The 14,536-nt window shown below is 38.8% G+C and overlaps 1 protein-coding gene across 4 annotated transcripts in view; it reads left to right on the top strand.

The window, feature by feature from the left end:
- cenpp.L (centromere protein P L homeolog) overlaps nt 1–14,536 on the top strand; it is a 150,576-nt gene that overhangs the window by 84,165 nt on the left and 51,875 nt on the right. The window lies entirely within an intron of this gene.

Below are 14,536 nucleotides of genomic sequence, written 5' to 3'. Positions count from 1 at the left end.
GTTAATAGCCTTCATGATATTCGATTTTTTTTGCATGGTTTCTCTCTATCAATTCAATCAATTTCGTTGTTTTGAGTTCTTTCCATTCAAGTTTTTTCTTATATTAGAAACCATTCAAGTTCATTTGAGGTCTAAATAACCCCCCTACTGTTGTGCTAATATCATGGAGGGAATTCACAAACCTACGGAACTTTGCATGAGCATTAAGTAGTAATTCCAAGGACCCCTCCAGATTCACAGGGTCTGTACTTGTCCCTGAAATAGATGTATTGTGTTTTATATACTCGTTCGTAAAAACATTTTTTACATTTTGAAAAAAGTTAGTCATTTTTGTGCTTGCAAGGTGGACATATCCTTTGCATTGTGCTCCCACTCTGAAATAAACATTGTAGTGTCATGTTCTTAGTCAGTTCTTTTTGAAACCCATTGTTTATGCGATTGCAATATATATATATTGCTGGTTGTCCCACTACATTGAAAAAGACAGACATCTCTGATTTACCTTACTCTAGCAATTAGGGTAGGACACATAGGTTGACCAGCATGTTTCTATGTAGCTAGCTCCATTTAGGGTTTAACATATGTATTTCCCAACAAGAGCAATAGCTCTGCAGGGCTCCCTCTGCCGATCGACTCACACAACAAGGGAACATTGCAGGGCACTTCCAGAGACTCACAGAGCTTAATTATAATTTAGCATAGTGATGGAGATACGTTGGCTCAACAAGGCCAAGCAAAATCTCCCCAAATCTCCTCGTGTGAACTAACCCTTAAGAATTATTTAACATCTGGTTTCTTTAAACATTTACCTAGTTGACATATGTTGACCTTTGGGTCAATGTCAATGTATTTGTCATGCACAGCTTGATATGTTCTCCAGTTCTGTTTTGAACTACAGTGACTGGAAGTAGCACTATTAGGATAATAGGTTTATTTCTTACTAATAAAAGAACAAATGAGTCACTGGTGATGTGCTATGGTCAAATGGCACACTGCATCCTTGTATAAATTACAGATTCGCAGTACGCTATATAATCTCTGTACAGAAGCCTGCTGCTAATTTTTTTCACATGGTGTGGGACTATATTCAAATTAATTCCTCTTAGAATGAAATTCCTACTTAATAATCACAGTTTTCTACTTATCACACTATTCTCCAGAATTAAACGAATGTTAGTCATGTTTCTGTTGATATATGTAAAGCAAGCAATAGCCATAAAATGGAAAGCTACTCAAAACCCTTTTGGAAAGAACTAGCTTTACGTATGCTAGACTTTTCTCAAATGCTCGCTTATTTATGAAAAAACAGTGAGAACATATTCCTGTGCATATTTTTTGAGGAAAAAAAGTCTCACACTAGCAACTTTTCTCTTTTTGTTTTTTTTTAATACATTTTGTCAAAAAAATCCTTGCATATTTTTTCACTTCTGTGGTTTTTCTCGCCATTTTTCTCGAATTGAGAAAAAAAAACACCAGCGTTATTTTTGATCAGTTGGCCCCTAACAGAATATCAAACTGACTGGACTCCTATATCTAACTCTAGACTGCTAAATTAAGAGACTTTATATAGGCGTAATGGATTTAGTAAACTGACTCTGAATTGCTCCAAACTGAATTGCTGAATTGGGTACACGTCCTGGCTGGACATAATGTTTTGTGCTTCTGTACCAGCCCAAGGCAACCACAGTCCTTTAGTAGTAAAGATATGTTTCTCAAAAGATGCCCCAGTAGCTCCCCATCTTTTTTTCTGCTGATTCACTGCACATGCTCTGTGCTGCTGTCACTTACTGAGTTTAGGGACCCACTCACAATATACAGTACACATCAAATAGAAATGTCACAATATAAGGCTGATTAGTAATTAATACAGATAATAATCAGCCTTGTTGCAACTTATATTACAGGCCAACTTCATTTACTGCTTGATAATTTGTGGCGACTCCTAACCTTAGCTTCTCAACAGCTGCTCAGAGCCCACTGAGCATGTGAGTGTCACAGACACTTTCCAAGATGGTGACCCCGCTTGACAAATTTGAAGTCCTGGATCATTGCTGCTATTGAGAAGCTGAAATTTAGGCTGGTGCATTAAATTCATTAAAAAATATGGCATACTTATTTTTAGGGTTTAGTTCTCCTTTAAAAAAATATTCTATATTAGTGCTGTACAATTTATATGGTACAGAGGGCCTGAATTTTTCTAATTTTCATGGTGGAGGGCTGATAACGGAAGCCAGTGTTAGCCACTCCCTGTTTTAGACCACACCCACTTTAAACCACACCCATGTTACCACAAGACCATGTCCACATTAATAGCACAGCAAAAAAACAGATGGTTAGTGCTCACTGCAGGGATCAGGGCCGGAACTAGGGGTAGGCAGAGTAGGCGGCTGTCTAGGACGCCATCATTAAGCGGCGCACTTTTACTGGGGGGGTTTTTTTCTTCTTTTTTTTCAAGCGTTTATTTAATAATTTGTTTCAGTAATCATGGTCACTCAGTCGGGTGGAATCCCCCTCCTTCACCTTCTGTGCGGTGCGTATACTGTCAAGGACGTCACTGATGTGGTTGGGTGGCAGAGAGCTGACGGTCTGCCACCTCCTCAAAGTTGAGGATAGGGCCATGATACAGCTGTACCTCCTGATACTCTGTACTTTGTGTCTCTGAATGACATGCAAGGTATGGGGCAGTAGGGGAGGACAGTTCAAGAAAAATAGAAGCAGTAGCACACCTGGTCTCTCAGTATCCTCACCGGTGCTTGGGGTTTAAAGGAGGACGGCACCTCCAACAAATGCTCAATAAGACGAAACTCCAGCACACGAATGCTTAAGGGTTCATAACCCGTGTTTATTGTCAATGCCAAACAGGAAACAACGTTTCAGGGGCGTACCCCTTCGTCAGATGCAGTAGGGGAGGACACCTATGTGGTTTTCCTGCCCACCCTTCACTTACACAACACTGATTAACGCAGTCAACACAACATTAGGGAAAGGAGCAACAGAATTCTGCCATCCAAAACAAAGTACAGAGATGCGCGGCTATTTGAACAATGCCTTATACATTGGTCAAAGTACTGAAAACCGATAGTCGATTGTGTTCTTTCTTTCACACTGTAAATAATCCCTGACCTCTCAGAATCGTTGTTGTGCAGGCAGTTGTGTATGGGAAAGTAGTAGCCAGACAACGAGGGAACGTTATGCCAGCTGAGTCACTAACTTTGTCATTAAATATACAAGAGAAAAACAGACCGCTATTACACATCCACCAACTATTTATGTTAGACAGATACAAGACAAAATCTGATGTCATGTGTTTGAAGGTGACTTGACATTTTGCTAGAATGTTTTGTTCCATTCCTTCACTTCTGCCACTTGCATCTCACTAATACTTTCCCTAATAACTCTTAGCTAACAGGGAATAATTCCATTATTTTTTTATTAGAATATGGTCATGACCTGTACCCAGTCTCTTGAATGAATGAAAAAAAAAAAAAACAAGTCTTTGTTTTCTTTAATCAAAATAGAACCCCTATTGCACACCTATAAAATATGTAAAAAATTATGTATTTTACCAGCAACAAAAGCTGGCAGGTCAAAATACAGAGTCAGACTTCTATGATTTGCCAATTCCCAGCTGTTATGAATATGTAATGTGTCACAGTTGAAAAGGCTTGGCTTTCATAACGACTCTTAAATTAATTGAAACTTTAAAGGGGATGTTTTATAACAGCTGTTTGCTACAGTATGTATGAGAAAGAATACAGAGCTTTAAAGGGGTATTTCACTTTAAGGGCTAGTCCACATGGGGAGATAGCCCTGCGTTTGCGGTCGTGGCGACAAAGCGCCGCGCCAGTCGCCGCGACCGGCGCAGGCGACAGTTTTGTATGGGCGCCTATGTAAAAACGCCTGTGCTAACCACACGAGGCGATGCGCTTTTCAACAGTCGCCTGAAAAAGCTTGGCGAGGCATTTTCAGGCGACTGTTGAAAAGCGCATCGCCTCGTGTGGTTAGCACAGGCGTTTTTACATAGGCGCCCATACAAAACTGTCGCCTGCGCCGGGCGCGGCGCTTTGTCGCCGCGACCGCAAACGCAAGGCTATCTCCCCGTGTGGAATAGCCCTAAAAGGAAACTTTTTTTTAAGTATGCTGAACTTTACTGAGCAGTATTCTAAGCAGTCTTAAAGGAAAACTATAACCGTTAACAATGTAGGTCGCTATAAAAAGATATTGCATAAAACAGATCATATGTAAAACCATGCTTCATGTAAATAAAGGAAAACTATACCCCCAAAATGAATATTTAAGCAACAGTTTATATCATATTAAGTGGCATATTAAAAGAATCTTATCAAACTGGTATATATATTTAAGTAAATATTGCCCTTTTACATCTCTTGCCCTGAACCACCATTTCATGATGGTCTGTATGCTGCCTCAGAGATCAGCTGACCAGAAATACTGCAGCTCTAACTGTAACAGGAAGAAGTATTGTAGCAAAAGACAGAACTCTGTCTGTTAATTGGCTCATGTGACCTAACAAGTATGGTTTGTTGGTATGTTTGTGTGCACAGTAAATCCTACGATCCCAGGGGCGGCCCTTGTTTTTTAAAATGGCAATTTTCTATTTATGATTACCCAATGGCACATACTACTATAAAAGTATATTATTATGAAAATGGTTTATTTACATGAAGCAGGGTTTTACACATGAGCTGTTTTATGCAATATCTTTTTATAGAGACCTACATTGTTTGGGGGGTATAGTTTTCTTTAATATCGGGCTGATAGACTTAATGATCAGATCATAATAAGGAGGAAATGGGCAGTCGGATCGAGGACTGCATCAACCAACCGATGCAGTCCTTGATCCGACGGGATTTTTAAGCCAAATATCAATCGGGGAAGCCCATTTGAGGGCCCCATACACTGGGCAATAAACTGCTGACTTGGCAGTTTATATCTGCTCGTGTATAGGAGCCTTAAAACACAGTCTTATTCCTCCCTTCCTATGGATGGCACTGCTTTTTTTCTGTGTTGACTGGTGTTTTGTTTCTGTGTCTTTTCTTTCTTTTCTTTCATCAAGTAACCTGCAGAATGTTGCAGTAAGTGGAGGATCTTACAAACAAGTACTTCTGACCATTCTGGGCTGGTCCATTTATGGCTGACTTTCTAGTTCAAACTCTCTTGTTCTATTCATGACTCTTTCCTTTGCGGACCCGTATCTGACATTAGTCCTGTCTTTTTTGTCTCTTTATTGTCATTACTTGTCCTCTTCACTTGGTCAGTCTCTGTCTGTATAACGGTCTCTTGATGTCCCTTCTGTTTTTTTGTGGTCTGTCCCTTCTTTCTTTTCTGTCCCTGCGCCTACAACAATGTGTCACCACAAGATACTTTGCTTATTCTGCATCTTCCACTGTCTCTGCTATCTGAGCCTATTCTAATACAGCTGCATCACAATAAGTGAGCCTTTTTTGTTGTTTACATTGTATTTACAGAAATCTGCTTGAGCTTAATTCCTTGTTCTAAACTCTGGAACACAGTGTAGTTAGATGTGTGGTATAGAATTCGCTGCTTAATAACAAGTGCAAACAAATTGATGATAGCAGCATGATAAACAGAAACATAAGAATGTCTTTTGTCTGGAACTGTTGCACATACAGTATGCTGAGCTTATTTATCCATTATTCCATTATTTTGCACTTTTTGTCTGTGGGTCAATAAAATGGAGTTCTAACTATATTTAGACTTAAAAGTGGCTAAGAAAATAGACAGAACAGAGAACAAAACTGATGTTCTCATCCCCTTTCAGGGGTCTATTTTCACAGCATGAAGTATTTGCACTGCTAAAGCATTCATCTGGTTTTCCTATTTCGGAAAAACACACAGAAGTATCTCTGAGAAATATTATTTTAGAGAAGCTGGATACTGCACAGTCCTAGGAGCTACAATATATCTTCTGTGGTTTTGGTCAATTTATTTTTTCTAGACCATGCAATCCAGTAAGAATGAAGGTTCCTTTCTAGAAAAAAAACATCACATCATATTTTCCACAAACAACCATTAGCCTTGGAACCATTAGGGATTTGGGAAGGAATGTAATAAATAATACATATTATCTGTATTGCACACCATCAGGCATGCAGCAATCTGTATTTTAAAGCTTAATTTAATTAAATGGTAAAGAACTTAAAATTGCAATCTTAAAATGTGCCCAGTACCATCAATTTGTTTAAAATTTGACAGGATTTCCAGTCCAGTTTCATCTGAGAATCATCTACACTGCCTGCTATGAGGCTTGGTACAGGAAAAGTCTCCTTGATGTTTGCTTTGTGAAAATATATTTCTTTTGCAACACCAACATCTAACTTTAGTAACTGTATCTTAGGTGTAAAATTAGGGAGAACTGGCTGACCAGAAAGTATATCCATTGTAAGAGGTATGCTAATAAGTACTTATGGAAATTTGTATGATCTACTTATCTTTCTTCATTCTTATTTTTGTTGAATATGCTTAGTAGTATCCCCTAATGCAGGGGTCCCCTAATCTTTTTTACTTGTGAGCCACATTTAAATGTAAAAAAGAGTTGGAGAGCAACACAAGCATGAAACAGTCCATGGGGATGTCAAATAAGGGCTGTGATTGGCTGTTTGGTTGCCCCTATATGGATTGGCAGCCTACAGAAGGCTCTGTTTGGCATTACACCTGGTTTTTATGCAACCAAAACTTGCCTGGAATTAAAAAATAAGCACCTGCTTTGATGCCACTGGGAGCAACATCCAAGGGGTTCTTTCCTGTCCATTCCCTCAGTATGCCACCTGCATGGACTTTTTATTATCTCCCTGTATCTGTTTAGGTTTAGTTTGGGTATTTTGAGTTTCCTCTCAATGTCCAGAAACATTCAGGCAGGTTAATACTAGGGAGTAATGTGTGAACCTGCTCTCGGGGTAAATGCAAATTATATTCATACGTGCTTGTAGAATCACTGGGTATTATATGCATACAGATATGGGATCTATCATCTGGAAACCCATTAACCATAGAGTTCTATTTAAGAAATAATTTCTTATTTTTGACAGATTTCCTTTTTCTGTGTAATAAAAATACATTCCTTTTTTTTTTTTTCTTTTAAAATTCCATTGAGTTAAATGCTTTTTAGGGGCCTTAAGAAATCTCCGAAGGAGTTTGTATCCTGAAAATCTCAGGATCCAGGCATTCCAGATAATAGAGCTTATACAAGTAGAAAATTCGTTTTGTCTGTCATAGTAGCTGATGCTACAGGGCTGGTTAAAGGAATCCTGTCATATTATTCCAAATCCTATTTTATGATGTTATTTATGCAAAATGAACCTTACTCACACTATATACATGATTTAAATCTTCTTTCTTGAAGTCTTGGAATTCACAATCACATTAAGCAGACAGGAGCCATTATGTGGACAATGTTATTAAGGAAAGCCTAAGGCATAGTGGAGGGGCAGGCAATATGTGATTGACAGCTGAGAGTTTGGTATGGATGTTTTAGTAAATAAAAGAATTTTGGTTTTATGATTCATTTGAAAATACCTTTAATTATACAGTGTTTTATATCTGGGCAACAGGTCCCCTTTTATAAAATCTCAAGCAGAATGCACTGGATTTCTGACCTGCCATGTAATTTAAATGTAAATTAATATATTGAATTATGACTGTTATTGACTTTTATGACTATTATACAGTATATAATTTATCGGCATCAGACAGGGGAGCCCGGGACCCACCGGGGGTCTTGCCTCAGGGACCCCCTCCCCACCCCACATGTACCTTTTTCTTCTCCATTCCGCCCCTGCAGTCTATAGATAATGTATATTGTGAGTACGTCCCTAAATTCAAGTCATTGACAGCGGCCCAGATTGTGTGCTGTGAATGAGTATAAGAGAACATGAGGGTCTACTAGGGGCACTTTCAGACACACACTGCTACAAAGGACTGTAGTTGTGGGTCTAGCTTTTTCATACCCACATCTTTGCCAAGAAATTACAGGCCTAAGAGCTGCTGAACAACCAAGTGTAAATATACAAAAGGTGTGGACTGTCTTAGAATTCTACTGTTCATTTTATAATCAAACTTTAAGGCAACGTACTGTAGCTACCTCTTAAAGGAGAAGGAAAGCCATTTGGCACTTGGGAGTGATACATTTTAGGCATGTATTTACTTACCTGAAACCCCGGGCTGATGCTTCTATCAGGAGAAAACTGCACCAGCCCAGGGTTATTCCAGCAGGCACCACGAGCGCTTGTCTTCTTGTTGCTTCTTCTTTCTTCAGATTTACTGGGGCAGACGCATGCACAGTAGAACGTAAAGTTCAGCTTTTCACTCTACTGTGCATGCGCAGCCATGAGAAGAAAGAAATAGAAGGAAGCTGATTGCTCCGTGGTGCTCACTGGTATAACCCCGGCAGTTTTCTGCTGATAGGAGCACTGGGGTGTCAGGTAAGTCAATACAATCACTCGAGGGAGCCTAATATTTGGCACCCCCAGGTGCCAAATTACTTTCCTTCTCCTTTAAATGCAGAAGTCTGTTAAGCGCTGGCCATGGTATGTCAGTGTGATTGAAGTCTGAAATTCACCACTATACTAGATGGTTGATAGTTGATAGTTGGTTCTTGTAGTTTGGATTTGCCTGTTCATCAAATCAATACTGAACTCCACTTTAGTGGACACGGATACACACAACGAATATTGGACGAAAATTTGTTTCGTAAGATATTATCTGTGGGTCTATAGCCACCTTAAGGCAAGAAGATAGCTAATAGTTAGATTTAAGCAAGGAGACTTAGACTGCGTGTCTGTTCTGCGTTGGACTCAGGCTACGTGTGCGATGCCGGAAATATTATTTTTTTTTTAAAATAAAAATTGCAAAAAAAAAACATGGGCCCCTGACCTATATGGGCCCCAAGGCTATAGCCTAGGCATTAATCTGCTGAGAAGAGACAGTCAGTTTTCGGAACTTCAAGTAGCAATTACAAAAATTACAAAATCAGAACTATCAGGGAAAAACGATCAACATGACCCATAGGCAACTTTTAATGTAGATTAATATTTTGTAAAGAACATTTTTAGTGTCGGCATAACTTTAAAGGTGTCCCCCACCCAATAAGGGGGTAGTGTACATTGCTTTCTTAAGTTGGCTTGTTTTTTGTTTATCAAAAAAGGCACAGTTAAGTTTGTAATGGCTGTGATTACAAACTAGAAGCATGGACACTGAAAGCCAGCATCAGGTTGGCAATAAATACATGTTCATATACATGTATAATATGAACATAGCAGCCACCAACCCTGTTACACAACAATCATTTTGAGCAAAGGTAATAAGGTGTAAGCACATTTTGGGGGGGGGGGGCCCACTAGTTTATAACAGACTTTTCTCTTTTTTAAGGGGGGGTTCACCTTTAAGTTAACTTTTAGCATGTTATAGAATGGCTAATTGTTAGCAATGTCTCAATTGGTGTTAATTGTTTATTTTTTTATAGTTTTTAAAAAATGTTTCCTTCTGACCCGTTCCAGCTTTAAAATGTGGGGGTCACTGACCCCATCTAAAAAACAAATGCTCTGTAAGGCTACAACATTCACATGTGTAAGGCTATACATTTCACATTTTTGGCACTTGGGAGTGATAAATTTTAGGCATGTATTTACTTACCTGAAACCCCGGGCTGATGCTTCTATTCACATTTATTGCTACTTTTCAAATCAATGCATGGTTGCTAGGGTAACCAGATTGCCAAAACTGCAAACTGGAGAGCTGCTGAATAAAAAGCTAAATAACTTGAAAACCAAATGTAATAAAAAATAACCAACTGCACAGAATATCACTCTCTACATCATACTAAAATGAATTTAAAGGTAAACAACCCCTTTAAGTGAACAGTACTTTCTCAGCACCTTCCTTCCTATTCAGATGAGGAAAATTAGTTTATGCATATTTTGTTCCTGTGTGAATCAGAAAAAGAAACAGTCCAGCATCCATGTGCATGGGCTTTATTACTACAAAGGTTACCATGAGAAGGTCAGCAGTCCTGTAATAAGATACCACTAAGGAAATGTATTTCAGTTGAGAGAGATTTATTTTCGCTCTGTCGGAATGCATATATTTTTATGCAACTGGAAATCCAATATGAAAACAGAAGCCGCTGACATAGCCTACCAGAGGGGTTCTCATTTTACTTGTTCAGTTAGGTGTTTTTTCCATTTTCTCTCTGAAATTGAATGCCAGTGGAAACCAAATAAAGCAAAGAAATATTTGGCAGCCTTAGCAGTCACGGTCTGTTCTCTTCTGTTTTGCATACATTTGTCCATGTAGAACAGACCTGTTAACCCCCTTCATGCTGTGACTATGAATTTAACTTTAATATAACTATTTGCTTATGTGAACTAGCTGTTCTGAATGGTTAATTATTCATTTGTAATAACTGGTACTTTGGACAACCTGGCCATTTATTTGTGGGAACATATTACATTTGTCTCCTTTGCTTCATCGGTCTTAAGCCGTTTTTTCAGTTTCTTTCAGTTGTTTAAGTAGCAGGGAAAGCAGTCAAAAGTGGGCCAGGTTAGGTTCCCAGCCCCCCCCCCCATCTGGTCATTGCTGGGCCCATGGGGCAAGTTACGCCACTGATTGCTTTAAGGGTCTTAAAGTAAGGCAATCTGCCTCTAATCTCTTTCACCCATCCATAATTTATAACTGTTGCATATTTACCGTACCCAACTTAAAGGAGAACTAAAGCTTAACGAAAGAAGTAGATAGAAATGTTGTACATTATGTTTTGGGCTTCTGTACCAGCCCAAGGCAACCACAGCCTGTTAGCAGTAAAGATCTGTGTCTCCAAAGATCCCCCAGTAGCTCCCCATCTTCTTTTCTGCTGATTCACTGCACATGTTCTTTGCTGCTGTCACTTACTGAGCTTTGGGCCCAACTCACAATATACAGTACACATAGAATAGAAATGTCACAATATAAGGCTAATTAGTAATATGGCAGCACAGAAATCAGAACAACTAGTGCAACATCATTTAATAATCGGCACTGTAGCATCAGTTTATATTACAGGCAAATCTCATTTTCTGCTTGATAATTAGCGACGACCCCTAAGCTTAGCTTCTCAACAGCTGCTCAGAGCCCACTGAACATGTGAGTGTCACAGACACTTTCCAAGATGGTAACCCCTGTGACAAGTTTGAAGTCCTGGATCATTGCTGTTATTGACAAGCTAAAATTTTAGGCTGGTTCGATAAGGTCACTATATAAAATATGGCATTTTTAGCCAGCTCTAAGCGGGGGGGGGATTTGTAACTGCTCTAAATGATACATTTAGTTGATACATTTCTTATCTTTGTCCCTGCTGAGCAGAATCCCAGAGTTTCATCAGGCAGCTGTTAGAATTGATACAATAGTTACCAATATTCCACAGGTGCTGCTGAAAAATGTATCAATGAATGTAGCAAATTGTAACAGTTCAGAATTGACACACTGAAATGACAAAAACATTAAACTTCAATTTGGGAAAAAACGGTAAAAAAATGGAAAGCAGATGAAAAAAAGGATTTATTTATGGTTAACAATCTGGAAACAACTCAACTGAGAAAGCGTGTTTGTAAAGTAAACAAACCCTTTAACTAAAATATCAGTGCAGGTAACTTTGCTATAAAAAGATTAGGATTTTAAGGGAATACTAAAGCCACTCTGTATTTATTTATGCTACCACTATTAATGTGTCCCTATATCATATAGAGCAGTGTTGTTGGCAGCCCCCATCTTGGCCCTTGTCTTTTCTGTTCTTTATTCAGATCTTTGCAATTTGAGAGCAGTCACACAACAGCTAACCCCTTGTCCTGGGCCAGTGCACATGTGCTTGGTTGTACAGGCACAGTATCATACTCTGCTAGTCATTTGCCACTGAATAATAACCTGTGATACAGTTGTATCTGTGATGTCACATAAGGTGCTGTAAGCAATGCTACTGTATGTGATATCAGCAGACACGTAACTAGAGGAGGGCGGGCCCTGGCGCAGGGCGCACAGCAGGGCCACCCTCCGTACGCCAGGAACTGGCCGGGAATAAGCGAACTGCCGGGGGGCCCTGAGGGGTGCGGGCCCTGGCCCGCTCGCACCCTCTGCTCCCCCGGTAGTTCCACCACTGGATATCAGTCTAAGCACTATATGTATGCATATACTTTCTGTTGGTCTTAATACTTGTAAAACCACCCAAAAATACGTTTCAAATTAAGAGGTCTCATTTACAAGTATAGAGGGCAAAACAACTAATAAAACAAAATTCAGCAAAATCTATGCAGGACACCCACTCTCTGGAGCTGGAAAGGGATGGAAGCACAGGCTTACATCATCTGGAACAAATCTCAAGCAAAAAGCCGCACCTTCCGAAACAATAATCCTTAAAACATAGCTTTTATTTAGCAAATAAAAACATTTGAGAGACATAAAGCATCCAGACAAAGGGAAAACCCTGGCACGTTCTGAATAGTGTTGCCACCTGGCTGGTATTTTACCGGCCTGGCCGGTAGAAATGGTGCTTGATACCAATGTTATTAAAGGAAAACTATACCCCCCCAAACAATGTAGGTCTCTATAAAAAGATATTGCATAAAACAGCTCATGTGTAAAACCCAGCTTCATGTAAATAAACCATTTTCATAATAATATACTTTTCTAGTAGTATGTGCCATTGGGTAATCATAGATAGAAAATTGCCATTTTAAAAAATAAGGGCCGCCCCCTGGGATTGTAGGATTCACTGTACTCACAAACATACCAACAAACCATACATGTTAGGTCACATGAGCCAATTAACAGACAGAGTTGTGTCTTTTGCTTCCACACTTCTTCCTGTTACAGTTAGAGTTGAAGTATTTCTGGTCAGGTGATCTCTGAGGCAACACACAGACCATCACAAAATGGTGGTTCAAGGCAAGAGATGTAAAAGGGCAACATTTACTTAAATATATATTCCAGTTTGGTAAGATTCTTTAATATGATATTAATCTGTTGCTTAAGTGTTAATTTTGGGGGTATAGTTTTCCTTTAATAGGAAATAACGGCAAGAATATAGGAAGGCCGGTATTTTTTTCCATAAAAGACGGCAACCCTAGGTCTGAACCAACCTGGTCCTTAATAATAGATCGAATTGAGGACCAGGTAGGTATAATCAGTACATATATAGGTTACATAAAATTAAGTGATACATCACAGGAAACCATTTGCATTCCATTTTTGTTTCAACCTTCAGGTTGTATTTAATCTAATGTAAAAATACAAATTAGCAGTAAGATCGCCACCCCTAGTGGGTTAAAACATTTTATCAATATAAGCTATTGCTGTGGCTTAAAAAAGGCAAAAAGCACCTAATAATAAGCACATATTGTTTTTTTAGCTCATCATTATACCCTATAGGGTATGGTAAAATAGCTAAAACAACCCTCATATTAATGGGGTGGTTCACCTGTGAGATAACTTTAAGAATGATGTAGCGAGTGATCGTCTGAGACTATTTGCAATTGGTTTTGCTTTTTTATTATTTAAGGTTTTTGAGTTATTTAGCTTTTTATTCAGCAGCTCTTCAATTTTCATTTTAAGCATTTTAAGTCCAAATTACCCTAGCAACCATGTATTGATTTGAATAAGAGACTGGAATATGAATAGGAGTGGCCCTCACTAGAAAGATGAGTGGTAAAAATTAGCAATAGCAATACATTTGTAGCATTTGCTTTTTAGAAGGGGTCAGCGATGCCCATTTGAAAGTTGCAAATAGTCAGAAGAAAAGGGCAAATATTTTAAAAACTATAAAAAAATAAATAGTGAAAACCAATTGAAAAGTTGATAAGAACTGGCCATTCTATAACATACTAAAAGTTACCTTAAAGGCGAACCACCCCTTTAAGTAAGGCTATGGTGTGTTAAATTGTTGTATCCTGTGTGTAAACTGCATACACACTTAATCTAGAAAAACATTACAAAACTGCACCCTCAGAAACATTTCCCCCAAAATGACACGTTGGGAAAAATGTCAAAAATCAACTGGCTATCATTGTTTTAAGCAACGTGTTTATCCAATTTTTACATTTACCTATCATCTACTGTACATGGTATTTCTTTCAACATAAAAGATATATGGCAAGTCTTATGACAAATGTCCTCTAATTGACACTGGAGGAAAGGGCGTGGGATGGGTATTTTAAGGTTACAAACTCTGGATGGACAGTCTTGCTCAAGAACATCCCATTCACTTATCAGGAAGGGATGGAGGGATTCATTTATGTCTAGGGAAGCAGAGAAAGTGCAGCCCTGCCTTGTTCAGATCAATAATCTATTGATAAGCAAACCACTGATCAGGGTTTTCCCTCTAAAGCATAAAATCTGCAGCCAGTTTACAAACTGACCCGGTTGACAAGGAGATAATCAATTATTGATGAATGAATGGTAGAACAACCCTACCTTGTGCACCAAGGGTTATTAAGGACCTTGAGAAATCAGGAGAGGGAATGAGACATTGATT

Source organism: Xenopus laevis, chromosome 4L (genome assembly GCF_017654675.1).
Source record: "Xenopus laevis strain J_2021 chromosome 4L, Xenopus_laevis_v10.1, whole genome shotgun sequence".
NCBI classification, from domain to species: Eukaryota; Metazoa; Chordata; class Amphibia; order Anura; family Pipidae; genus Xenopus; species Xenopus laevis.
Note: the sequence above shows the minus strand (reverse complement) of the source record. Positions and strands in the feature narration are given on the sequence as shown.